A 27,172-nucleotide genomic window follows, 5' to 3' on the forward strand; every position below is an offset into this window, starting at 1 on the left:
TGGAACTGCATTCGCTGCCACACAGACATTCGCGCTCAGCTAAAGCTTTGCTAGGTACTGGGGGAAAACTCTGTATAACTCTCTCGGACTGCCCGGCATTGAAATTGGAAATGTCCAGCGATAGCGGCCACACGAAAGCTGCCAGCAGTGAAAGCTGTAGCTGGTTTTCACTGTCCCTTGGAACTGCATTCGCTGCCACACAGACATTCGCGCTCTGCTAAAGCTTTGCTAGGTATTGGGGGAAAACTCTGTATAACTCTCTCCGACTGCCCGGCATTGAAATTGGAAATGTCCAGCGATAGCGGCCACACGAAAGCTGCCAGCAGTGAAAGCTGTAGCTGGTTTTCACTGTCCCTTGGAACTGCATTCGCTGCCACACAGACATTCGCGCTCTGCTAAAGCTTTGCTAGTTACTGGGGGAGAACTCAGTATAACTCTCTCCGACTGCCCGGCATTGAAATTGGAAATGTCCAGCGAGAGTGGCCACACGAAAGCTGCTAGCAGTGAAAGCTGTAGCTGGTTTTCACTGTCCCTTGGAACTGCATTCGCTGCCACACAGACATTCGTGCTCTGCGAAAGCTTTGCTTGGTAATGGGGCAACACTCTGTATATCTCTCTGGCAGATCCCGGCTGCCAAATTGGAAACGTCCAGAGATTGCGTCCACAGGAAAGCTGCCAGCACTGAAAGCTGCAGCTGGTTATCACTGTCCCTTGGAACTGCATTCGCTGCCACACAGACATTCGTGCTCTGCTAAAGCTTTGCTTGGTAATGGGGCAACACTCTGTATCTCTCTCTGGCAGAGCCCGTCTTCCAAATTGGAAACGTCCAGAGATTGCGTCCACAGGAAAGCTGCCAGCACTGAAAGCTGCAGCTGGTTTTCACTGTCCCTTGGAACTGCATTCGCTGCCACACAGACATTCGCGCTCTGCTAAAGCATTGCTTCGAAATGGAGCAACACTCTGTATCTCTCTCTGGCAGAGTCCGGCTGCCAAATTGGAAACGTCCAGAGATTGCGCCCACAGGAAAGCTGCCAGCACTGAAAGCTCTAGCTGGTTTTCACTGTCCCTTGGAACTGCATTCGCTGCCACACAGACATTCGCTCTCTGCTAAAGCTTTGCTTGGTAATGGGGAAACACTCTGTATCTCTCTCTGGCAGAGCCCGTCTTCCAAATTGGAAACGTCCAGAGATTGCGCCCACAGGAAAGCTGCCAGCACTGAAAGCTGTAGCTGGTTTTCACTGTCCCTTGGAACTGCATTCGCTGCCACACAGACATTCGCGCTCTGCTAAAGCTTTGCTAGGTACTGGGGGAAAACTCTGTATAACTCTCTCCGACTGCCCGGCAGTGAAATTGGAAACGTCCAGCGATAGAGGCCACACGAAAGCTGCCAGCAGTGAAAGCTGTAGCTGGTTTTCACTGTCCCTTGGAACTGCATTCGCTGCCACACAGACATTCGCGCTCTGCTAAAGCTTTGCTTGGTAATGGGGCAACACTCTGTATCTATCTCTGGCAGAGCCCGGCTGCCAAATTGGAAACGTCCAGAGAGTGCGCCCGCAAGAATGCCGCCAGCACTGAAAGCTGTAGCTGGTTTTCACTGTCCCTTGGAACTGCATTCGCTGCCACACAGACATTTGTGCTCTGCTAAAGCTTTGCTTTGTAATGGGGCAACACTCTGTATCTCTCTCTGGCAGAGCCCGTCTTCCAAATTGGAAACGTCCAGAGATTGCGTCCACAGGAAAGCTGCCAGTACTGAAAGCTGCAGCTGGTTTTCACTGTCCCTTGGAACTGCATTCGCTGCCACACAGACATTCGTGCTCTGCTAAAGCTTTGCTTGGTAATGGAGTAACACTCTGTATGTCTCTGTCCCAGTGCCCGGCATTGAAATTGGAAACGTCCAGAGATTGCGCCCACAGGAAAGCTGCCAGCACTGAAAGCTGTAGCTGGTTTTCACTGTCCCTTGGAACTGCATTCGCTGCCACACAGACATTCGCGCTCTGCTAAAGCATTGCTTCGAAATGGAGCAACACTCTGTATCTCTCTCTGGCAGAGTCCGGCTGCCAAATTGGAAACGTCCAGAGATTGTGCCCACAGGAAAGCTGCCAGCACTGAAAGCTGTAGCTGGTTTTCACTGTCCCTTGGAACTGCATTCGCTGCCACACAGACATTCGCGCTCTGCTAAAGCTTTGCTAGGTAATGGGGCAACACTCTGTATGACTCTCTCCGACTGCCCGGCAGTGAAATTGGAAACGTCCAGAGTTTGCACCCACATGAAAGCTGCCAGCACTGAAAGCTGTAGCTGGTTTTCACTGTCCCTTGGAACTGCATTCGCTGCCACACAGACATTCGCGCTCTGCTAAAGCTTTGCATGGTAATGGGGCAACACTCTGTATCTCTCTCTGGCAGAGCCCGGCTGCCAAATTGGAAACGTCCAGAGATTGCACCCACAGGAAAGCTGCCAGCACTGAAAGCTGTAGCTGGTTTTCACTGTCCCTTGGAACTGCATTCGCTGCCACACAGACATTCGCGCTCTGCTAAAGCTTTGCTAGGTAATGGGGCAACACTGTATAACTCTCTCCGACTGCCCGGCAGTGAAATTGGAAACGTCCAGCGATAGCGCCCACAGGAAAGCTGCCAGCACTGAAAGCTGTAGCTGGTTTTCACTGTCCCTTGGAACTGCTTTCGCTGCCACACAGACATTCGCGCTCTGCTAAAGCTTTGCTAGGTACTGGGGGAAAACTCTGTATAACTCTCTCCGACTGCCCGGCATTGAAATTGGAAATGTCCAGCGATAGCGGCCACACGAAAGCTGCTAGCAGTGAAAGCTGTAGCTGGTTTTCACTGTCCCTTGGAACTGCATTCGCTGCCACACAGACATTCGTGCTCTGCGAAAGCTTTGCTTGGTAATGGGGCAACACTCTGTATATCTCTCTGGCAGATCCCGGCTGTCAAATTGGAAACGTCCAGAGATTGTGCCCACAGGAAAGCTGCCAGCACTGAAAGCTGCAGCTGGTTATCACTGTCCCTTGGAACTGCATTCGCTGCCACACAGACATTCGTGCTCTGCTAAAGCTTTGCTTGGTAATGGGGCAACACTCTGTATCTCTCTCTGGCAGAGCCCGTCTTCCAAATTGGAAACGTCCAGAGATTGTGCCCACAGGAAAGCTGCCAGCACTGAAAGCTGCAGCTGGTTTTCACTGTCCCTTGGAACTGCATTCGCTGCCACACAGACATTCGTGCTCTGCTAAAGCTTTGCTTGGTAATGGGGTAACACTCTGTATGTCTCTGTCCCAGTGCCCGGCTGCCAAATTGGAAACGTCCAGAGATTGCGCCCACAGGAAAGCTGCCAGCACTGAAAGCTGTAGCTGGTTTTCACTGTCCCTTGGAACTGCATTCGCTGCCACACAGACATTCGCGCTCTGCTAAAGCTTTGCTAGGTAATGGGGCAACACTCTGTATCTCTCTCTGGCAGAGTCCGGCTGCCAAATTGGAAACGTCCAGAGATTGTGACCACAGGAAAGCTGCCAGCACTGAAAGCTGTAGCTGGTTTTCACTGTCCCTTGGAACTGCATTCGCTGCCATACAGACATTCACGCTCTGGTAAAGCATTGCTTCGAAATGGAGCAACACTCTGTATCTCTCTCTGGCAGAGCCCGTCTTCCAAATTGGAAACGTCCAGAGATTGCGCCCACAGGAAAGCTGCCAGCACTGAAAGCTCTAGCTGGTTTTCACTGTCCCTTGGAACTGCATTCGCTGCCACACAGACATTCGCGCTCAGCTAAAGCTTTGCTACGTACTGGGGGAAAACTCTGTATAAATCTCTCCGACTGCCCGGCATTAAAATTGGAAATGTCCAGCGATAGCGGCCACACGAAAGCTGCCAGCAGTGAAAGCTGTAGCTGGTTTTCACTGTCCCTTGGAACTGCATTCGCTGCCACACATACATTCGCGCTCTGCTAAAGCTTTGCTAGGTACTGGGGGAAAACTCTGTATAACTCTCTCCGACTGCCCGGCATTGAAATTGGAAATGTCCAGCGATAGCGGCCACACGAAAGCTGCCAGCAGTGAAAGCTGTAGCTGGTTTTCACTGTCCCTTGGAACTGCATTCGCTGCCACACAGACATTCGTGCTCTGCTAAAGCTTTGCTTGGTAATGGGACAACACTCTGTATATCTCTCTGGCAGATCCCGGCTGCCAAATTGGAAACGTCCAGAGATTGTGCCCACAGGAAAGCTGCCAGCACTGAAAGCTGCAGCTGGTTTTCACTGTCCCTTGGAACTGCATTCGCTGCCACACAGACATTCGTGCTCTGCTAAAGCTTTGCTTGGTAATGGGGTAACACTCTGTATGTCTCTGTGCCAGTGCCCGGCTGCCAAATTGGAAACGTCCAGAGATTGCGCCCACAGGAAAGCTTCCAGCACTGAAAGCTGTAGCTGGTTTTCACTGTCCCTTGGAACTGCATTCGCTGCCACACAGACATTCGCACTCTGCTAAAGCTTTGCTAGGTAATGGGGCAACACTCTGTATGACTCTCTCCGACTGCCCGGCAGTGAAATTGGAAACGTCCAGAGTTTGCACCCACATGAAAGCTGCCAGCACTGAAAGCTGTAGCTGGTTTTCACTGTCCCTTGGAACTGCATTTGCTGCCACACAGACATTCGCGCTCTGCTAAAGCTTTGCATGGTAATGGGGCAACACTCTGTATCTCTCTCTGGCAGAGCCCGGCTGCCAAATTGGAAACGTCCAGAGATTGCACCCACAGGAAATCTGCCAGCACTGAAAGCTGTAGCTGGTTGTCACTGTCCCTTGGAACTGCATTCGCTGCCACACAGACATTCGCGCTCTGCTAAAGCTTTGCTAGGTAATGGGGCAACACTGTATAACTCTCTCCGACTGCCCGGCAGTGAAATTGGAAACGTCCAGCGATAGCGCCCACAGGAAAGCTGCCAGCACTGAAAGCTGTAGCTGGTTTTCACTGTCCCTTGGAACTGCATTCGCTGCCACACAGACATTCGCGCTCTGCTAAAGCTTTGCTAGGTACTGGGGGAAAACTCTGTATAACTCTCTCCGACTGCCCGGCATTGAAATTGGAAATGTCCAGCGATAGCGGCCACACGAAAGCTGCTAGCAGTGAAAGCTGTAGCTGGTTTTCACTGTCCCTTGGAACTGCATTCGCTGCCACACAGACATTCGTGCTCTGCGAAAGCTTTGCTTGGTAATGGGGCAACACTCTGTATATCTCTCTGGCAGATCCCGGCTGTCAAATTGGAAACGTCCAGAGATTGTGCCCACAGGAAAGCTGCCAGCACTGAAAGCTGCAGCTGGTTATCACTGTCCCTTGGAACTGCATTCGCTGCCACACAGACATTCGTGCTCTGCTAAAGCTTTGCTTGGTAATGGGGCAACACTCTGTATCTCTCTCTGGCAGAGCCCGTCTTCCAAATTGGAAACGTCCAGAGATTGTGCCCACAGGAAAGCTGCCAGCACTGAAAGCTGCAGCTGGTTTTCACTGTCCCTTGGAACTGCATTCGCTGCCACACAGACATTCGTGCTCTGCTAAAGCTTTGCTTGGTAATGGGGTAACACTCTGTATGTCTCTGTCCCAGTGCCCGGCTGCCAAATTGGAAACGTCCAGAGATTGCGCCCACAGGAAAGCTGCCAGCACTGAAAGCTGTAGCTGGTTTTCACTGTCCCTTGGAACTGCATTCGCTGCCACACAGACATTCGCGCTCAGCTAAAGCTTTGCTACGTACTGGGGGAAAACTCTGTATAAATCTCTCCGACTGCCCGGCATTAAAATTGGAAATGTCCAGCGATAGCGGCCACACGAAAGCTGCCAGCAGTGAAAGCTGTAGCTGGTTTTCACTGTCCCTTGGAACTGCATTCGCTGCCACACATACATTCGCGCTCTGCTAAAGCTTTGCTAGGTACTGGGGGAAAACTCTGTATAACTCTCTCCGACTGCCCGGCATTGAAATTGGAAATGTCCAGCGATAGCGGCCACACGAAAGCTGCCAGCAGTGAAAGCTGTAGCTGGTTTTCACTGTCCCTTGGAACTGCATTCGCTGCCACACAGACATTCGTGCTCTGCTAAAGCTTTGCTTGGTAATGGGACAACACTCTGTATATCTCTCTGGCAGATCCCGGCTGCCAAATTGGAAACGTCCAGAGATTGTGCCCACAGGAAAGCTGCCAGCACTGAAAGCTGCAGCTGGTTTTCACTGTCCCTTGGAACTGCATTCGCTGCCACACAGACATTCGTGCTCTGCTAAAGCTTTGCTTGGTAATGGGGTAACACTCTGTATGTCTCTGTGCCAGTGCCCGGCTGCCAAATTGGAAACGTCCAGAGATTGCGCCCACAGGAAAGCTGCCAGCACTGAAAGCTGTAGCTGGTTTTCACTGTCCCTTGGAACTGCATTCGCTGCCACACAGACATTCGCTGTCTGCTAAAGCTTTGCTAGGTAATGGGGCAACACTGTATAACTCTCTCCCACTGCCCGCCAATGAAATTGGAAACGTCCAGCGATAGCGCCCACAGGAAAGCTGCCAGCACTGAAAGCTGTAGCTGGTTTTCACTGTCCCTTGGAACTGCATTCGCTGCCACACAGACATTCGTGCTCTGCTAAAGCTTTGCTTGGTAATGGGGCAACACTCTGTATCTCTCTCTGGCAGAGCCCGGCTGCCAAATTGGAAACGTCCAGAGATTGCGCCCACAGGAAAGTTGCCAGCACTGAAAGCTGTAGCTGGTTTTCATTGTCCCTTGGAACTCCATTCGCTGCCACACAGACATTCGCGCTCTGCTAAAGCTTTGCTTGGTAATGCGGCAACACTCTGTATCACTCTCTGGCAGAGCCCGTCTTCCAACTTGGAAACGTCCAGAGATTGCGTCCACAGGAAAGCTGCCAACACTGAAAGCTGCAGCTGGTTTACACTGTTCCTTGGAACTGCATTCGCTGCCACACAGACATTCGTGCTCTGCTAAAGCTTTGCTTGGTAATGGGGTAACACTCTGTATGTCTCTGTCCCAGTGCCCGGCTGCCAAATTGGAAACGTCCAGAGATTGCGCCCACAGGAACGCTGCCAGCACTGAAAGCTGTAGCTGGTTTTCACTGTCCCTTGGAACTGCATTCGCTGCCACACAGACATTCGCGCTCTGCTAAAGCATTGCTTCGAAATGGAGCAACACTCTGTATCTCTCTCTGGCAGAGTCCGGCTGCCAAATTGGAAACGTCCATAGATTGTGACCACAGGAAAGCTGCCAGCACTGAAAGCTGTAGCTGGTTTTCACTGTCCCTTGGAACTGCATTCGCTGCCACACAGACATTCGCGCTCTGCTAAAGCTTTGCTTGGTAATGGGGAAACACTCTGTATCTCTCTCTGGCAGAGCCCGTCTTCCAAATTGGAAACGTCCAGAGATTGCGCCCACAGGAAAGCTGCCAGCACTGAAAGCTGTAGCTGGTTTTCACTGTCCCTTGGAACTGCATTCGCTGCCACACAGACATTCGCGCTCTGCTAAAGCTTTGCTTGGTAATGGGGCAACACTCTGTATCTATCTCTGGCAGAGCCCGGCTGCCAAATTGGAAACGTCCAGAGAGTGCGCCCGCAAGAATGCCGCCAGCACTGAAAGCTGTAGCTGGTTTTCACTGTCCCTTGGAACTGCATTCGCTGCCACACAGACATTCGTGCTCTGCTAAAGCTTTGCTTGGTAATGGGGCAACACTCTGTATCTCTCTCTGGCAGAGCCCGTCTTCCAAATTGGAAACGTCCAGAGATTGCGTCCACAGGAAAGCTGCCAGCACTGAAAGCTGCAGCTGGTTTTCACTGTCCCTTGGAACTGCATTCGCTGCCACACAGACATTCGTGCTCTGCTAAAGCTTTGCTTGGTAATGGGGTAACACTCTGTATGTCTCTGTCCCAGTGCCCGGCATTGAAATTGGAAACGTCCAGAGATTGCGCCCACAGGAAAGCTGCCAGCACTGAAAGCTGTAGCTGGTTTTCACTGTCCCTTGGAACTGCATTCGCTGCCACACAGACATTCGCACTCTGCTAAAGCTTTGCTAGGTAATGGGGCAACACTCTGTATGACTCTCTCCGACTGCCCGGCAGTGAAATTGGAAACGTCCAGAGTTTGCACCCACATGAAAGCTGCCAGCACTGAAAGCTGTAGCTGGTTTTCACTGTCCCTTGGAACTGCATTTGCTGCCACACAGACATTCGCGCTCTGCTAAAGCTTTGCATGGTAATGGGGCAACACTCTGTATCTCTCTCTGGCAGAGCCCGGCTGCCAAATTGGAAACGTCCAGAGATTGCACCCACAGGAAATCTGCCAGCACTGAAAGCTGTAGCTGGTTGTCACTGTCCCTTGGAACTGCATTCGCTGCCACACAGACATTCGCGCTCTGCTAAAGCTTTGCTAGGTAATGGGGCAACACTGTATAACTCTCTCCGACTGCCCGGCAGTGAAATTGGAAACGTCCAGCGATAGCGCCCACAGGAAAGCTGCCAGCACTGAAAGCTGTAGCTGGTTTTCACTGTCCCTTGGAACTGCATTCGCTGCCACACAGACATTCGCGCTCTGCTAAAGCTTTGCTAGGTACTGGGGGAAAACTCTGTATAACTCTCTCCGACTGCCCGGCATTGAAATTGGAAATGTCCAGCGATAGCGGCCACACGAAAGCTGCTAGCAGTGAAAGCTGTAGCTGGTTTTCACTGTCCCTTGGAACTGCATTCGCTGCCACACAGACATTCGTGCTCTGCGAAAGCTTTGCTTGGTAATGGGGCAACACTCTGTATATCTCTCTGGCAGATCCCGGCTGTCAAATTGGAAACGTCCAGAGATTGTGCCCACAGGAAAGCTGCCAGCACTGAAAGCTGCAGCTGGTTATCACTGTCCCTTGGAACTGCATTCGCTGCCACACAGACATTCGTGCTCTGCTAAAGCTTTGCTTGGTAATGGGGCAACACTCTGTATCTCTCTCTGGCAGAGCCCGTCTTCCAAATTGGAAACGTCCAGAGATTGTGCCCACAGGAAAGCTGCCAGCACTGAAAGCTGCAGCTGGTTTTCACTGTCCCTTGGAACTGCATTCGCTGCCACACAGACATTCGTGCTCTGCTAAAGCTTTGCTTGGTAATGGGGTAACACTCTGTATGTCTCTGTCCCAGTGCCCGGCTGCCAAATTGGAAACGTCCAGAGATTGCGCCCACAGGAAAGCTGCCAGCACTGAAAGCTGTAGCTGGTTTTCACTGTCCCTTGGAACTGCATTCGCTGCCACACAGACATTCGCGCTCAGCTAAAGCTTTGCTACGTACTGGGGGAAAACTCTGTATAAATCTCTCCGACTGCCCGGCATTAAAATTGGAAATGTCCAGCGATAGCGGCCACACGAAAGCTGCCAGCAGTGAAAGCTGTAGCTGGTTTTCACTGTCCCTTGGAACTGCATTCGCTGCCACACATACATTCGCGCTCTGCTAAAGCTTTGCTAGGTACTGGGGGAAAACTCTGTATAACTCTCTCCGACTGCCCGGCATTGAAATTGGAAATGTCCAGCGATAGCGGCCACACGAAAGCTGCCAGCAGTGAAAGCTGTAGCTGGTTTTCACTGTCCCTTGGAACTGCATTCGCTGCCACACAGACATTCGTGCTCTGCTAAAGCTTTGCTTGGTAATGGGACAACACTCTGTATATCTCTCTGGCAGATCCCGGCTGCCAAATTGGAAACGTCCAGAGATTGTGCCCACAGGAAAGCTGCCAGCACTGAAAGCTGCAGCTGGTTTTCACTGTCCCTTGGAACTGCATTCGCTGCCACACAGACATTCGTGCTCTGCTAAAGCTTTGCTTGGTAATGGGGTAACACTCTGTATGTCTCTGTGCCAGTGCCCGGCTGCCAAATTGGAAACGTCCAGAGATTGCGCCCACAGGAAAGCTGCCAGCACTGAAAGCTGTAGCTGGTTTTCACTGTCCCTTGGAACTGCATTCGCTGCCACACAGACATTCGCTGTCTGCTAAAGCTTTGCTAGGTAATGGGGCAACACTGTATAACTCTCTCCCACTGCCCGCCAATGAAATTGGAAACGTCCAGCGATAGCGCCCACAGGAAAGCTGCCAGCACTGAAAGCTGTAGCTGGTTTTCACTGTCCCTTGGAACTGCATTCGCTGCCACACAGACATTCGTGCTCTGCTAAAGCTTTGCTTGGTAATGGGGCAACACTCTGTATCTCTCTCTGGCAGAGCCCGGCTGCCAAATTGGAAACGTCCAGAGATTGCGCCCACAGGAAAGTTGCCAGCACTGAAAGCTGTAGCTGGTTTTCATTGTCCCTTGGAACTCCATTCGCTGCCACACAGACATTCGCGCTCTGCTAAAGCTTTGCTTGGTAATGCGGCAACACTCTGTATCACTCTCTGGCAGAGCCCGTCTTCCAACTTGGAAACGTCCAGAGATTGCGTCCACAGGAAAGCTGCCAACACTGAAAGCTGCAGCTGGTTTACACTGTTCCTTGGAACTGCATTCGCTGCCACACAGACATTCGTGCTCTGCTAAAGCTTTGCTTGGTAATGGGGTAACACTCTGTATGTCTCTGTCCCAGTGCCCGGCTGCCAAATTGGAAACGTCCAGAGATTGCGCCCACAGGAACGCTGCCAGCACTGAAAGCTGTAGCTGGTTTTCACTGTCCCTTGGAACTGCATTCGCTGCCACACAGACATTCGCGCTCTGCTAAAGCATTGCTTCGAAATGGAGCAACACTCTGTATCTCTCTCTGGCAGAGTCCGGCTGCCAAATTGGAAACGTCCATAGATTGTGACCACAGGAAAGCTGCCAGCACTGAAAGCTGTAGCTGGTTTTCACTGTCCCTTGGAACTGCATTCGCTGCCACACAGACATTCGCGCTCTGCTAAAGCTTTGCTTGGTAATGGGGAAACACTCTGTATCTCTCTCTGGCAGAGCCCGTCTTCCAAATTGGAAACGTCCAGAGATTGCGCCCACAGGAAAGCTGCCAGCACTGAAAGCTGTAGCTGGTTTTCACTGTCCCTTGGAACTGCATTCGCTGCCACACAGACATTCGCGCTCTGCTAAAGCTTTGCTTGGTAATGGGGCAACACTCTGTATCTATCTCTGGCAGAGCCCGGCTGCCAAATTGGAAACGTCCAGAGAGTGCGCCCGCAAGAATGCCGCCAGCACTGAAAGCTGTAGCTGGTTTTCACTGTCCCTTGGAACTGCATTCGCTGCCACACAGACATTCGTGCTCTGCTAAAGCTTTGCTTGGTAATGGGGCAACACTCTGTATCTCTCTCTGGCAGAGCCCGTCTTCCAAATTGGAAACGTCCAGAGATTGCGTCCACAGGAAAGCTGCCAGCACTGAAAGCTGCAGCTGGTTTTCACTGTCCCTTGGAACTGCATTCGCTGCCACACAGACATTCGTGCTCTGCTAAAGCTTTGCTTGGTAATGGGGTAACACTCTGTATGTCTCTGTCCCAGTGCCCGGCATTGAAATTGGAAACGTCCAGAGATTGCGCCCACAGGAAAGCTGCCAGCACTGAAAGCTGTAGCTGGTTTTCACTGTCCCTTGGAACTGCATTCGCTGCCACACAGACATTCGCGCTCTGCTAAAACATTGCTTCGAAATGGAGCAACACTCTGTATCTCTCTCTGGCAGAGTCCGGCTGCCAAATTGGAAACGTCCAGAGATTGTGCCCACAGGAAAGCTGCCAGCACTGAAAGCTGTAGCTGGTTTTCACTGTCCCTTGGAACTGCATTCGCTGCCACACAGACATTCGCGCTCTGCTAAAGCTTTGCTAGGTAATGGGGCAACACTCTGTATGACTCTCTCCGACTGCCCGGCAGTGAAATTGGAAACGTCCAGAGTTTGCATCCACATGAAAGCTGCCAGCAGTGAAAGCTGTAGCTGGTTTTCACTGTCCTTTGGAACTGCATTCGCTGCCACACAGACATTCGCGCTCTGCTAAAGCTTTGCATGGTAATGGGGCAACACTCTGTATCTCTCTCTGGCAGAGCCCGGCTGCCAAATTGGAAACGTCCAGAGATTGCACCCACAGGAAAGCTGCCAGCACTGAAAGCTGTAGCTGGTTTTCACTGTCCCTTGGAACTGCATTCGCTGCCACACAGACATTCGCGCTCTGCTAAAGCTTTGCTAGGTAATGGGGCAACACTCTGTATGACTCTCTCCGACTGCCCGGCAGTGAAATTGGAAACGTCCAGCGATAGCGCCCACAGGAAAGCTGCCAGCACTGAAAGCTGTAGCTGGTTTTCACTGTCCCTTGGAACTGCATTCGCTGCCACACAGACATTCGCGCTCTGCTAAAGCTTTGCTAGGTACTGGGGGAAAACTCTGTATAACTCTCTCCGACTGCCCGGCATTGAAATTGGAAATGTCCAGCGATAGCGGCCACACGAAAGCTGCTAGCAGTGAAAGCTGTAGCTGGTTTTCACTGTCCCTTGGAACTGCATTCGCTGCCACACAGACATTCGTGCTCTGCGAAAGCTTTGCTTGGTAATGGGGCAACACTCTGTATATCTCTCTGGCAGATCCCGGCTGTCAAATTGGAAACGTCCAGAGATTGTGCCCACAGGAAAGCTGCCAGCACTGAAAGCTGCAGCTGGTTATCACTGTCCCTTGGAACTGCATTCGCTGCCACACAGACATTCGTGCTCTGCTAAAGCTTTGCTTGGTAATGGGGCAACACTCTGTATCTCTCTCTGGCAGAGCCCGTCTTCCAAATTGGAAACGTCCAGAGATTGTGCCCACAGGAAAGCTGCCAGCACTGAAAGCTGCAGCTGGTTTTCACTGTCCCTTGGAACTGCATTCGCTGCCACACAGACATTCGTGCTCTGCTAAAGCTTTGCTTGGTAATGGGGTAACACTCTGTATGTCTCTGTCCCAGTGCCCGGCTGCCAAATTGGAAACGTCCAGAGATTGCGCCCACAGGAAAGCTGCCAGCACTGAAAGCTGTAGCTGGTTTTCACTGTCCCTTGGAACTGCATTCGCTGCCACACAGACATTCGCGCTCAGCTAAAGCTTTGCTACGTACTGGGGGAAAACTCTGTATAAATCTCTCCGACTGCCCGGCATTAAAATTGGAAATGTCCAGCGATAGCGGCCACACGAAAGCTGCCAGCAGTGAAAGCTGTAGCTGGTTTTCACTGTCCCTTGGAACTGCATTCGCTGCCACACATACATTCGCGCTCTGCTAAAGCTTTGCTAGGTACTGGGGGAAAACTCTGTATAACTCTCTCCGACTGCCCGGCATTGAAATTGGAAATGTCCAGCGATAGCGGCCACACGAAAGCTGCCAGCAGTGAAAGCTGTAGCTGGTTTTCACTGTCCCTTGGAACTGCATTCGCTGCCACACAGACATTCGTGCTCTGCTAAAGCTTTGCTTGGTAATGGGACAACACTCTGTATATCTCTCTGGCAGATCCCGGCTGCCAAATTGGAAACGTCCAGAGATTGTGCCCACAGGAAAGCTGCCAGCACTGAAAGCTGCAGCTGGTTTTCACTGTCCCTTGGAACTGCATTCGCTGCCACACAGACATTCGTGCTCTGCTAAAGCTTTGCTTGGTAATGGGGTAACACTCTGTATGTCTCTGTGCCAGTGCCCGGCTGCCAAATTGGAAACGTCCAGAGATTGCGCCCACAGGAAAGCTGCCAGCACTGAAAGCTGTAGCTGGTTTTCACTGTCCCTTGGAACTGCATTCGCTGCCACACAGACATTCGCTGTCTGCTAAAGCTTTGCTAGGTAATGGGGCAACACTGTATAACTCTCTCCCACTGCCCGCCAATGAAATTGGAAACGTCCAGCGATAGCGCCCACAGGAAAGCTGCCAGCACTGAAAGCTGTAGCTGGTTTTCACTGTCCCTTGGAACTGCATTCGCTGCCACACAGACATTCGTGCTCTGCTAAAGCTTTGCTTGGTAATGGGGCAACACTCTGTATCTCTCTCTGGCAGAGCCCGGCTGCCAAATTGGAAACGTCCAGAGATTGCGCCCACAGGAAAGTTGCCAGCACTGAAAGCTGTAGCTGGTTTTCATTGTCCCTTGGAACTCCATTCGCTGCCACACAGACATTCGCGCTCTGCTAAAGCTTTGCTTGGTAATGCGGCAACACTCTGTATCACTCTCTGGCAGAGCCCGTCTTCCAACTTGGAAACGTCCAGAGATTGCGTCCACAGGAAAGCTGCCAACACTGAAAGCTGCAGCTGGTTTACACTGTTCCTTGGAACTGCATTCGCTGCCACACAGACATTCGTGCTCTGCTAAAGCTTTGCTTGGTAATGGGGTAACACTCTGTATGTCTCTGTCCCAGTGCCCGGCTGCCAAATTGGAAACGTCCAGAGATTGCGCCCACAGGAACGCTGCCAGCACTGAAAGCTGTAGCTGGTTTTCACTGTCCCTTGGAACTGCATTCGCTGCCACACAGACATTCGCGCTCTGCTAAAGCATTGCTTCGAAATGGAGCAACACTCTGTATCTCTCTCTGGCAGAGTCCGGCTGCCAAATTGGAAACGTCCATAGATTGTGACCACAGGAAAGCTGCCAGCACTGAAAGCTGTAGCTGGTTTTCACTGTCCCTTGGAACTGCATTCGCTGCCACACAGACATTCGCGCTCTGCTAAAGCTTTGCTTGGTAATGGGGAAACACTCTGTATCTCTCTCTGGCAGAGCCCGTCTTCCAAATTGGAAACGTCCAGAGATTGCGCCCACAGGAAAGCTGCCAGCACTGAAAGCTGTAGCTGGTTTTCACTGTCCCTTGGAACTGCATTCGCTGCCACACAGACATTCGCGCTCTGCTAAAGCTTTGCTTGGTAATGGGGCAACACTCTGTATCTATCTCTGGCAGAGCCCGGCTGCCAAATTGGAAACGTCCAGAGAGTGCGCCCGCAAGAATGCCGCCAGCACTGAAAGCTGTAGCTGGTTTTCACTGTCCCTTGGAACTGCATTCGCTGCCACACAGACATTCGTGCTCTGCTAAAGCTTTGCTTGGTAATGGGGCAACACTCTGTATCTCTCTCTGGCAGAGCCCGTCTTCCAAATTGGAAACGTCCAGAGATTGCGTCCACAGGAAAGCTGCCAGCACTGAAAGCTGCAGCTGGTTTTCACTGTCCCTTGGAACTGCATTCGCTGCCACACAGACATTCGTGCTCTGCTAAAGCTTTGCTTGGTAATGGGGTAACACTCTGTATGTCTCTGTCCCAGTGCCCGGCATTGAAATTGGAAACGTCCAGAGATTGCGCCCACAGGAAAGCTGCCAGCACTGAAAGCTGTAGCTGGTTTTCACTGTCCCTTGGAACTGCATTCGCTGCCACACAGACATTCGCGCTCTGCTAAAACATTGCTTCGAAATGGAGCAACACTCTGTATCTCTCTCTGGCAGAGTCCGGCTGCCAAATTGGAAACGTCCAGAGATTGTGCCCACAGGAAAGCTGCCAGCACTGAAAGCTGTAGCTGGTTTTCACTGTCCCTTGGAACTGCATTCGCTGCCACACAGACATTCGCGCTCTGCTAAAGCTTTGCTAGGTAATGGGGCAACACTCTGTATGACTCTCTCCGACTGCCCGGCAGTGAAATTGGAAACGTCCAGAGTTTGCATCCACATGAAAGCTGCCAGCAGTGAAAGCTGTAGCTGGTTTTCACTGTCCTTTGGAACTGCATTCGCTGCCACACAGACATTCGCGCTCTGCTAAAGCTTTGCATGGTAATGGGGCAACACTCTGTATCTCTCTCTGGCAGAGCCCGGCTGCCAAATTGGAAACGTCCAGAGATTGCACCCACAGGAAAGCTGCCAGCACTGAAAGCTGTAGCTGGTTTTCACTGTCCCTTGGAACTGCATTCGCTGCCACACAGACATTCGCGCTCTGCTAAAGCTTTGCTAGGTAATGGGGCAACACTCTGTATGACTCTCTCCGACTGCCCGGCAGTGAAATTGGAAACGTCCAGCGATAGCGCCCACAGGAAAGCTGCCAGCACTGAAAGCTGTAGCTGGTTTTCACTGTCCCTTGGAACTGCATTCGCTGCCACACAGACATTCACGCTCTGGTAAAGCATTGCTTCGAAATGGAGCAACACTCTGTATATCTCTCTGGCAGAGCCCGGCTGCCAAATTGGAAACGTCCAGAGATTGCGCCCACAGGAAAGCTGCCAGCACTGAAAGCTCTAGCTGGTTTTCACTGTCCCTTGGAACTGCATTCGCTGCCACACAGACATTCGCGCTCAGCTAAAGCTTTGCTAGGTACTGGGGGAAAACTCTGTATAACTCTCTCCGACTGCCCGGCATTGAAATTGGAAATGTCCAGCGATAGCGGCCACACGAAAGCTGCCAGCAGTGAAAGCTGTAGCTGGTTTTCACTGTCCCTTGGAACTGCATTCGCTGCCACACAGACATTCGCGCTCTGCTGAAGCTTTGCTAGGTACTGGGGGAAAACTCTGTATAACTCTCTCCGACTGCCCGGCATTGAAATTGGAAATGTCCAGCGATAGCGGCCACACGAAAGCTGCTAGCAGTGAAAGCTGTAGCTGGTTTTCACTGTCCCTTGGAACTGCATTCGCTGCCACACAGACATTCGTGCTCTGCGAAAGCTTTGCTTGGTAATGGGGCAACACTCTGTATATCTCTCTGGCAGATCCCGGCTGCCAAATTGGAAACGTCCAGAGATTGCGTCCACAGGAAAGCTGCCAGCACTGAAAGCTGCAGCTGGTTATCACTGTCCCTTGGAACTGCATTCGCTGCCACACAGACATTCGTGCTCTGCTAAAGCTTTGCTTGGTAATGGGGCAACACTCTGTATCTCTCTCTGGCAGAGCCCGTCTTCCAAATTGGAAACGTCCAGAGATTGTGCCCACAGGAAAGCTGCCAGCACTGAAAGCTGCAGCTGGTTTTCACTGTCCCTTGGAACTGCATTCGCTGCCACACAGACATTCGCGCTCTGCTAAAGCTTTGCTTGGTAATGGGGAAACACTCTGTATCTCTCTCTGGCAGAGCCCGTCTTCCAAATTGGAAACGTCCAGAGATTGCGCCCACAGGAAAGCTGCCAGCACTGAAAGCTGTAGCTGGTTTTCACTGTCCCTTGGAACTGCATTCGCTGCCACACAGACATTCGCGCTCTGCTAAAGCTTTGCTAGGTAATGGGGCAAAACTCTGTATAACTCTCTCCGACTGCCCGGCAGTGAAATTGGAAACGTCCAGCGATAGAGGCCACACGAAAGCTGCCAGCAGTGAAAGCTGTAGCTGGTTTTCACTGTCCCTTGGAACTGCATTCGCTGCCACACAGACATTCGCGCTCTGCTAAAGCTTTGCTTGGTAATGGGGCAACACTCTGTATCTATCTCTGGCAGAGCCCGGCTGCCAAATTGGAAACGTCCAGAGAGTGCGCCCGCAAGAATGCCGCCAGCAGTGAAAGCTGTAGCTGGTTTTCACTGTCCCTTGGAACTGCATTCGCTGCCACACAGACATTCGTGCTCTGCTAAAGCTTTGCTTTGTAATGGGGCAACACTGTGTATCTCTCTCTGGCAGAGCCCGTCTTCCAAATTGGAAACGTCCAGAGATTGCGTCCACAGGAAAGCTGCCAGCACTGAAAGCTGCAGCTGGTTTTCACTGTCCCTTGGAACTGCATTCGCTGCCACACAGACATTCGTGCTCTGCTAAAGCTTTGCTTGGTAATGGGGTAACACTCTGTATGTCTCTGTCCCAGTGCCCGGCATTGAAATTGGAAACGTCCAGAGATTGCGCCCACAGGAAAGCTGCCAGCACTGAAAGCTGTAGCTGGTTTTCACTGTCCCTTGGAACTGCATTCGCTGCCACACAGACATTCGCGCTCTGCTAAAGCATTGCTTCGAAATGGAGCAACACTCTGTATCTCTCTCTGGCAGAGTCCGGCTGCCAAATTGGAAACGTCCAGAGATTGTGCCCACAGGAAAGCTGCCAGCACTGAAAGCTGTAGCTGGTTTTCACTGTCCCTTGGAACTGCATTCGCTGCCACACAGACATTCGCACTCTGCTAAAGCTTTGCTAGGTAATGGGGCAACACTCTGTATGACTCTCTCCGACTGCCCGGCAGTGAAATTGGAAACGTCCAGAGTTTGCACCCACATGAAAGCTGCCAGCACTGAAAGCTGTAGCTGGTTTTCACTGTCCCTTGGAACTGCATTCGCTGCCACACAGACATTCGCGCTCTGCTAAAGCTTTGCATGGTAATGGGGCAACACTCTGTATCTCTCTCTGGCAGAGCCCGGCTGCCAAATTGGAAACGTCCAGAGATTGCACCCACAGGAAAGCTGCCAGCACTGAAAGCTGTAGCTGGTTTTCACTGTCCCTTGGAACTGCATTCGCTGCCACACAGACATTCGCGCTCTGCTAAAGCTTTGCTAGGTAATGGGGCAACACTGTATAACTCTCTCCGACTGCCCGGCAGTGAAATTGGAAACGTCCAGCGATAGCGCCCACAGGAAAGCTGCCAGCACTGAAAGCTGTAGCTGGTTTTCACTGTCCCTTGGAACTGCATTCGCTGCCACACAAACATTCGCGCTCTGCTAAACCTTTGCTAGGTACTGGGGGAAAACTCTGTATAACTCTCTCCGACTGCCCGGCATTGAAATTGGAAATGTCCAGCGATAGCGGCCACACGAAAGCTGCTAGCAGTGAAAGCTGTAGCTGGTTTTCACTGTCCCTTGGAACTGCATTCGCTGCCACACAGACATTCGTGCTCTGCGAAAGCTTTGCTTGGTAATGGGGCAACACTCTGTATATCTCTCTGGCAGATCCCGGCTGTCAAATTGGAAACGTCCAGAGATTGTGCCCACAGGAAAGCTGCCAGCACTGAAAGCTGCAGCTGGTTATCACTGTCCCTTGGAACTGCATTCGCTGCCACACAGACATTCGTGCTCTGCTAAAGCTTTGCTTGGTAATGGGGCAACACTCTGTATCTCTCTCTGGCAGAGCCCGTCTTCCAAATTGGAAACGTCCAGAGATTGTGCCCACAGGAAAGCTGCCAGCACTGAAAGCTGCAGCTGGTTTTCACTGTCCCTTGGAACTGCATTCGCTGCCACACAGACATTCGTGCTCTGCTAAAGCTTTGCTTGGTAATGGGGTAACACTCTGTATGTCTCTGTCCCAGTGCCCGGCTGCCAAATTGGAAACGTCCAGAGATTGCGCCCACAGGAAAGCTGCCAGCACTGAAAGCTGTAGCTGGTTTTCACTGTCCCTTGGAACTGCATTCGCTGCCACACAGACATTCGCGCTCAGCTAAAGCTTTGCTACGTACTGGGGGAAAACTCTGTATAAATCTCTCCGACTGCCCGGCATTAAAATTGGAAATGTCCAGCGATAGCGGCCACACGAAAGCTGCCAGCAGTGAAAGCTGTAGCTGGTTTTCACTGTCCCTTGGAACTGCATTCGCTGCCACACATACATTCGCGCTCTGCTAAAGCTTTGCTAGGTACTGGGGGAAAACTCTGTATAACTCTCTCCGACTGCCCGGCATTGAAATTGGAAATGTCCAGCGATAGCGGCCACACGAAAGCTGCCAGCAGTGAAAGCTGTAGCTGGTTTTCACTGTCCCTTGGAACTGCATTCGCTGCCACACAGACATTCGTGCTCTGCTAAAGCTTTGCTTGGTAATGGGACAACACTCTGTATATCTCTCTGGCAGATCCCGGCTGCCAAATTGGAAACGTCCAGAGATTGTGCCCACAGGAAAGCTGCCAGCACTGAAAGCTGCAGCTGGTTTTCACTGTCCCTTGGAACTGCATTCGCTGCCACACAGACATTCGTGCTCTGCTAAAGCTTTGCTTGGTAATGGGGTAACACTCTGTATGTCTCTGTGCCAGTGCCCGGCTGCCAAATTGGAAACGTCCAGAGATTGCGCCCACAGGAAAGCTTCCAGCACTGAAAGCTGTAGCTGGTTTTCACTGTCCCTTGGAACTGCATTCGCTGCCACACAGACATTCGCTGTCTGCTAAAGCTTTGCTAGGTAATGGGGCAACACTGTATAACTCTCTCCCACTGCCCGCCAATGAAATTGGAAACGTCCAGCGATAGCGCCCACAGGAAAGCTGCCAGCACTGAAAGCTGTAGCTGGTTTTCACTGTCCCTTGGAACTGCATTCGCTGCCACACAGACATTCGTGCTCTGCTAAAGCTTTGCTTGGTAATGGGGCAACACTCTGTATCTCTCTCTGGCAGAGCCCGGCTGCCAAATTGGAAACGTCCAGAGATTGCGCCCACAGGAAAGTTGCCAGCACTGAAAGCTGTAGCTGGTTTTCATTGTCCCTTGGAACTCCATTCGCTGCCACACAGACATTCGCGCTCTGCTAAAGCTTTGCTTGGTAATGCGGCAACACTCTGTATCACTCTCTGGCAGAGCCCGTCTTCCAACTTGGAAACGTCCAGAGATTGCGTCCACAGGAAAGCTGCCAACACTGAAAGCTGCAGCTGGTTTACACTGTTCCTTGGAACTGCATTCGCTGCCACACAGACATTCGTGCTCTGCTAAAGCTTTGCTTGGTAATGGGGTAACACTCTGTATGTCTCTGTCCCAGTGCCCGGCTGCCAAATTGGAAACGTCCAGAGATTGCGCCCACAGGAACGCTGCCAGCACTGAAAGCTGTAGCTGGTTTTCACTGTCCCTTGGAACTGCATTCGCTGCCACACAGACATTCGCGCTCTGCTAAAGCATTGCTTCGAAATGGAGCAACACTCTGTATCTCTCTCTGGCAGAGTCCGGCTGCCAAATTGGAAACGTCCATAGATTGTGACCACAGGAAAGCTGCCAGCACTGAAAGCTGTAGCTGGTTTTCACTGTCCCTTGGAACTGCATTCGCTGCCACACAGACATTCGCGCTCTGCTAAAGCTTTGCTTGGTAATGGGGAAACACTCTGTATCTCTCTCTGGCAGAGCCCGTCTTCCAAATTGGAAACGTCCAGAGATTGCGCCCACAGGAAAGCTGCCAGCACTGAAAGCTGTAGCTGGTTTTCACTGTCCCTTGGAACTGCATTCGCTGCCACACAGACATTCGCGCTCTGCTAAAGCTTTGCTTGGTAATGGGGCAACACTCTGTATCTATCTCTGGCAGAGCCCGGCTGCCAAATTGGAAACGTCCAGAGAGTGCGCCCGCAAGAATGCCGCCAGCACTGAAAGCTGTAGCTGGTTTTCACTGTCCCTTGGAACTGCATTCGCTGCCACACAGACATTCGTGCTCTGCTAAAGCTTTGCTTGGTAATGGGGCAACACTCTGTATCTCTCTCTGGCAGAGCCCGTCTTCCAAATTGGAAACGTCCAGAGATTGCGTCCACAGGAAAGCTGCCAGCACTGAAAGCTGCAGCTGGTTTTCACTGTCCCTTGGAACTGCATTCGCTGCCACACAGACATTCGTGCTCTGCTAAAGCTTTGCTTGGTAATGGGGTAACACTCTGTATGTCTCTGTCCCAGTGCCCGGCATTGAAATTGGAAACGTCCAGAGATTGCGCCCACAGGAAAGCTGCCAGCACTGAAAGCTGTAGCTGGTTTTCACTGTCCCTTGGAACTGCATTCGCTGCCACACAGACATTCGCGCTCTGCTAAAACATTGCTTCGAAATGGAGCAACACTCTGTATCTCTCTCTGGCAGAGTCCGGCTGCCAAATTGGAAACGTCCAGAGATTGTGCCCACAGGAAAGCTGCCAGCACTGAAAGCTGTAGCTGGTTTTCACTGTCCCTTGGAACTGCATTCGCTGCCACACAGACATTCGCGCTCTGCTAAAGCTTTGCTAGGTAATGGGGCAACACTCTGTATGACTCTCTCCGACTGCCCGGCAGTGAAATTGGAAACGTCCAGAGTTTGCATCCACATGAAAGCTGCCAGCAGTGAAAGCTGTAGCTGGTTTTCACTGTCCTTTGGAACTGCATTCGCTGCCACACAGACATTCGCGCTCTGCTAAAGCTTTGCATGGTAATGGGGCAACACTCTGTATCTCTCTCTGGCAGAGCCCGGCTGCCAAATTGGAAACGTCCAGAGATTGCACCCACAGGAAAGCTGCCAGCACTGAAAGCTGTAGCTGGTTTTCACTGTCCCTTGGAACTGCATTCGCTGCCACACAGACATTCGCGCTCTGCTAAAGCTTTGCTAGGTAATGGGGCAACACTCTGTATGACTCTCTCCGACTGCCCGGCAGTGAAATTGGAAACGTCCAGCGATAGCGCCCACAGGAAAGCTGCCAGCACTGAAAGCTGTAGCTGGTTTTCACTGTCCCTTGGAACTGCATTCGCTGCCACACAGACATTCACGCTCTGGTAAAGCATTGCTTCGAAATGGAGCAACACTCTGTATATCTCTCTGGCAGAGCCCGGCTGCCAAATTGGAAACGTCCAGAGATTGCGCCCACAGGAAAGCTGCCAGCACTGAAAGCTCTAGCTGGTTTTCACTGTCCCTTGGAACTGCATTCGCTGCCACACAGACATTCGCGCTCAGCTAAAGCTTTGCTACGTACTGGGGGAAAACTCTGTATAACTCTCTCCGACTGCCCGGCATTGAAATTGGAAATGTCCAGCGATAGCGGCCACACGAAAGCTGCCAGCAGTGAAAGCTGTAGCTGGTTTTCACTGTCCCTTGGAACTGCATTCGCTGCCACACAGACATTCGCGCTCTGCTGAAGCTTTGCTAGGTACTGGGGGAAAACTCTGTATAACTCTCTCCGACTGCCCGGCATTGAAATTGGAAATGTCCAGCGATAGCGGCCACACGAAAGCTGCTAGCAGTGAAAGCTGTAGCTGGTTTTCACTGTCCCTTGGAACTGCATTCGCTGCCACACAGACATTCGTGCTCTGCTAAAGCTTTGCTTGGTAATGGGGCAACACTCTGTATCTCTCTCTGGCAGAGCCCGTCTTCCAAATTGGAAACGTCCAGAGATTGTGCCCACAGGAAAGCTGCCAGCACTGAAAGCTGCAGCTGGTTTTCACTGTCCCTTGGAACTGCATTCGCTGCCACACAGACATTCGCGCTCTGCTAAAGCTTTGCTTGGTAATGGGGAAACACTCTGTATCTCTCTCTGGCAGAGCCCGTCTTCCAAATTGGAAACGTCCAGAGATTGCGCCCACAGGAAAGCTGCCAGCACTGAAAGCTGTAGCTGGTTTTCACTGTCCCTTGGAACTGCATTCGCTGCCACACAGACATTCGCGCTCTGCTAAAGCTTTGCTAGGTAATGGGGCAAAACTCTGTATAACTCTCTCCGACTGCCCGGCAGTGAAATTGGAAACGTCCAGCGATAGAGGCCACACGAAAGCTGCCAGCAGTGAAAGCTGTAGCTGGTTTTCACTGTCCCTTGGAACTGCATTCGCTGCCACACAGACATTCGCGCTCTGCTAAAGCTTTGCTTGGTAATGGGGCAACACTCTGTATCTATCTCTGGCAGAGCCCGGCTGCCAAATTGGAAACGTCCAGAGAGTGCGCCCGCAAGAATGCCGCCAGCAGTGAAAGCTGTAGCTGGTTTTCACTGTCCCTTGGAACTGCAGTCGCTGCCACACAGACATTCGCGCTCAGCTAAAGCTTTGCTAGGTACTGGGGGAAAACTCTGTATAACTCTCTCCGACTGCCCGGCATTGAAATTGGAAATGTCCAGCGATAGCGGCCACACGAAAGCTGCCAGCAGTGAAAGCTGTAGCTGGTTTTCACTGTCCCTTGGAACTGCATTCGCTGCCACACAGACATTCGCGCTCTGCTAAAGCTTTGCTAGGTACTGGGGGAAAACTCTGTATAACTCTCTCCGACTGCCCGGCATTGAAATTGGAAATGTCCAGCGATAGCGGCCACACGAAAGCTGCTAGCAGTGAAAGCTGTAGCTGGTTTTCACTGTCCCTTGGAACTGCATTCGCTGCCACACAGACATTCGTGCTCTGCGAAAGCTTTGCTTGGTAATGGGGCAACACTCTGTATCTCTCTCTGGCAGATCCCAGCTGCCAAATTGGAAACGTCCAGAGATTGCGTCCACAGGAAAGCTGCCAGCACTGAAAGCTGCAGCTGGTTATCACTGTCCCTTGGAACTGCATTCGCTGCCACACAGACATTCGTGCTCTGCTAAAGCTTTGCTTGGTAATGGGGCAACAATCTGTATCTCTCTCTGGCAGAGCCCGTCTTCCAAATTGGAAACGTCCAGAGATTGTGCCCACAGGAAAGCTGCCAGTACTGAAAGCTGCAGCTGGTTTTCACTGTCCCTTGGAACTGCATTCGCTGCCACACAGACATTCGTGCTCTGCTAAAGCTTTGCTTGGTAATGGGGTAACACTCTGTATGTCTCTGTTCCAGTGCCCGGCTGCCAAATTGGAAACGTCCAGAGATTGCGCCCACAGGAAAGCTGCCAGCACTGAAAGCTGTAGCTGGTTTTCACTGTCCCTTGGAACTGCATTCGCTGCCACACAGACATTCGCGCTCTGCTAAAGCTTTGCTAGGTAATGGGGCAACACTCTGTATCTCTCTCTGGCAGAGTCCGGCTGCCAAATTGGAAACGTCCAGAGATTGTGACCACAGGAAAGCTGCCAGCACTGAAAGCTGTAGCTGGTTTTCACTGTCCCTTGGAACTGCATTCGCTGCCACACAGACATTCGCGCTCTGCTAAAGCTTTGCTAGGTAATGGGGCAACACTGTATAACTCTCTCCGACTGCCCGGCAGTGAAATTGGAAACGTCCAGCGATAGCGCCCACAGGAAAGCTGCCAGCACTGAAAGCTGTAGTTGGTTTTCACTGTCCCTTGGAACTGCATTCGCTGCCATACAGACATTCACGCTCTGGTAAAGCATTGCTTCGAAATGGAGCAACACTCTGTATATCTCTCTGGCAGAGCCCGGCTGCCAAATTGGAAACGTCCAGAGATTGCGCCCACAGGAAAGCTGCCAGCACTGAAAGCTCTAGCTGGTTTTCACTGTCCCTTGGAACTGCATTCGCTGCCACACAGACATTCGCGCTCAGCTAAAGCTTTGCTACGTACTGGGGGAAAACTCTGTATAAATCTCTCCGACTGCCCGGCATTAAAATTGGAAATGTCAAGCGATAGCGGCCACACGAAAGCTGCCAGCAGTGAAAGCTGTAGCTGGTTTTCACTGTCCCTTGGAACTGCATTCGCTGCCACACAGACATTCGCGCTCTGCTAAAGCTTTGCTAGGTACTGGGGGAAAACTCTGTACAACTCTCTCCGACTGCCCGGCATTGAAATTGGAAATGTCCAGCGATAGCGGCCACACGAAAGCTGCCAGCACTGAAAGCTGTAGCTGGTTTTCACTGTCCCTTGGAACTGCATTCGCTGCCACACAGACATTCGTGCTCTGCTAAAGCTTTGCTTGGTAATGGGGTAACACTCTGTATGTCTCTGTGCCAGTGCCCGGCTGCCAAATTGGAAACGTCCAGAGATTGCGTCCACAGGAAAGCTGCCAGCACTGAAAGCTGCAGCTGGTTATCACTGTCCCTTGGAACTGCATTCGCTGCCACACAGACATTCGTGCTCTGCTAAAGCTTTGCTTGGTAATGGGGCAACAATCTGTATCTCTCTCTGGCAGAGCCCGTCTTCCAAATTGGAAACGTCCAGAGATTGTGCCCACAGGAAAGCTGCCAGCACTGAAAGCTGCAGCTGGTTTTCACTGTCCCTTGGAACTGCATTCGCTGCCACACAGACATTCGTGCTCTGCTAAAGCTTTGCTTGGTAATGGGGTAACACTCTGTATGTCTCTGTGCCAGTGCCCGGCTGCCAAATTGGAAACGTCCAGAGATTGCGCCCACAGGAAAGCTGCCAGCATTGAAAGCTGTAGCTGGTTTTCACTGTCCCTTGGAACTGCATTCGCTGCCACACAGACATTCGCGCTCTGCTAAAGCTTTGCTAGGTAATGGGGCAACACTCTGTATCTCTCTCTGGCAGAGTCCGGCTGCCAAATTGGAAACGTCCAGAGATTGTGCCCACAGGAAAGCTGCCAGCACTGAAAGCTGTAGCTGGTTTTCACTGTCCCTTGGAACTGCATTCGCTGGCACACAGACATTCGCGCTCTGCTAAAGCTTTGCTAGGTAATGGGGCAACACTCTGTATGACTCTCTCCGACTGCCCGGCAGTGAAATTGGAAACGTCCAGAGTTTGCACCCACAGGAAAGCTGCCAGCAGTGAAAGCTGTAGCTGGTTTTCACTGTCCCTTGGAACTGCATTCGCTGCCACACAGACATTCGCGCTCTGCTAAAGCTTTGCTAGGTACTGGGGGAAAAATCTGTATAACTCTCTCCGACTGCCCGGCATTGAAATTGGAAATGTCCAGCGATAGCGGCCACACGAAAGCTGCTAGCAGTGAAAGCTGTAGCTGGTTTTCACTGTCCCTTGGAACTGCATTCGCTGCCACACAGACATTCATGCTCTGCGAAAGCTTTGCTTGGTAATGGGGCAACACTCTGTATATCTCTCTGGCAGATCCCGGCTGCCAAATTGGAAACGTCCAGAGATTGCGTCCACAGGAAAGCTGCCAGCACTGAAAGCTGCAGCTGGTTATCACTGTCCCTTGGAACTGCATTCGCTGCCACACAGACATTCGTGCTCTGCTAAAGCTTTGCTTGGTAATGGGGCAACACTCTGTATCTCTCTCTGGCAGAGCCCGTCTTCCAAATTGGAAACGTCCAGAGATTGTGCCCACAGGAAAGCTGCCAGCACTGAAAGCTGCAGCTGGTTTTCACTGTCCCTTGGAACTGCATTCGCTGCCACACAGACATTCGTGCTCTGCTAAAGCTTTGCTTGGTAATGGGGTAACACTCTGTATGTCTCTGTGCCAGTGCCCGGCTGCCAAATTGGAAACGTCCAGAGATTGCGCCCACAGGAAAGCTGCCAGCACTGAAAGCTGTAGCTGGTTTTCACTGTCCCTTGGAACTGCATTCGCTGCCACACAGACATTCGCGCTCTGCTAAAGCTTTGCTAGGTAATGGGGCAACACTGTATTACTCTCTCGCCTGCCCGGCAATGAAATTGGAAACGTCCAGCGATAGCGCCCACAGGAAAGCTGCCAGCACTGAAAGCTGTAGCTGGTTTTCACTGTCCCTTGGAACTGCATTAGCTGCCACACAGACATTCGTGCTCTGCTAAAGCTTTGCTTGGTAATGGGGCAACACTCTGTACCTCTCTCTGGCAGAGCCCGGCTGCCAAATTGGAAACGTCCAGAGATTGCGCCCACAGGAAA

Source organism: Mycteria americana, chromosome 15 (assembly GCF_035582795.1).
Source record: "Mycteria americana isolate JAX WOST 10 ecotype Jacksonville Zoo and Gardens chromosome 15, USCA_MyAme_1.0, whole genome shotgun sequence".
Taxonomy (NCBI): Eukaryota; Metazoa; Chordata; class Aves; order Ciconiiformes; family Ciconiidae; genus Mycteria; species Mycteria americana.